Here is a 1,088-nt window from a genome sequence, read left to right on the forward strand (position 1 = left end):
GAGCCGCTGTGTCCCTGGATGAAATGAGAAAAAGGGTGGAAAAATGGCAAAGTGTCAAGGGAGAAATTCAGAAACCCAGGCCGAGCTGCCTGGAGCCCAGGGGCGGCTGCAAAGTCTGTGGAGAGCCGCTGTGTCCCTGGATGAAATGAGAAAAAAGGTGAAAAAATGGCAAAGTGTCAAGGGAGAAATTCAGAAACCCAGGCCGAGCTGCCTGGAGCCCAGGGGCGGCTGCAAAGTCTGTGGAGAGCCGCTGTGTCCCTGGATGAAATGAGAAAAAGGGTGGAAAAATGGCAAAGTGTCAAGGGAGAAATTCAGAAACTCAGGCCGAGCTGCCTGGAGCCCAGGGGCGGCTGCAAAGTCTGTGGAGAGCCGCTGTGTCCCTGGATGAAATGAGAAAAAAGGTGAAAAAATGGCAAAGTGTCAAGGGAGAAATTCAGAAACCCATGCCTAGGGTCCTGGAGCCCAGGGGCCGCGGGAAAGTCTGTGGAGAGCCGCTGTGTCCCTGGATGAAATGAGAAAAAAGGTGAAAAAATGGCAAAGTGTCAAGGGAGAAATTCAGAAACCCATGCCTAGGGTCCTGGAGCCCAGGGGCCGCGGGAAAGTCTGTGGAGAGCCGCTGTGTCCCTGGATGAAATGAGAAAAAAGGTGAAAAAATGGCAAAGTGTCAAGGGAGCTAGGCAGAAACCCATGCCTAGGGTCCTGGAGACCAGGGGCCGCGGGAAAGTCTGTGGAGAGCCGCTGTGTCCCTGGATGAAATGAGAAAAAAGGTGAAAAAATGGCAAAGTGTCAAGGGAGCTAGGCAGAAACCCATGCCTAGGGTCCTGGAGCCCAGGGGCGGTTCTAAAGTCTGTGAGAGCCGCTGTTGCCCTGGATGAAATGAGAAAAAAGGTGAAAAAATGGCAAAGTGTCAAGGGAGCTAGGCAGAAACCCATGCCTAGGGTCCTGGAGCCCAGGGGCCGCGGGAAAGTCTGTGGAGAGCCGCTGTGTCCCTGGATGAAATGAGAAAAAAGGTGAAAGAGTAACAAAGTGTCAAGGGAGAAATTCAGAAACCCAGGCCGAGCTGCCTGGAGCCCAGGGGCGGCTGCAAA

This window comes from Dunckerocampus dactyliophorus, unplaced genomic scaffold (assembly GCF_027744805.1).
Source record: "Dunckerocampus dactyliophorus isolate RoL2022-P2 unplaced genomic scaffold, RoL_Ddac_1.1 HiC_scaffold_26, whole genome shotgun sequence".
NCBI lineage: Eukaryota > Metazoa > Chordata > Actinopteri > Syngnathiformes > Syngnathidae > Dunckerocampus > Dunckerocampus dactyliophorus.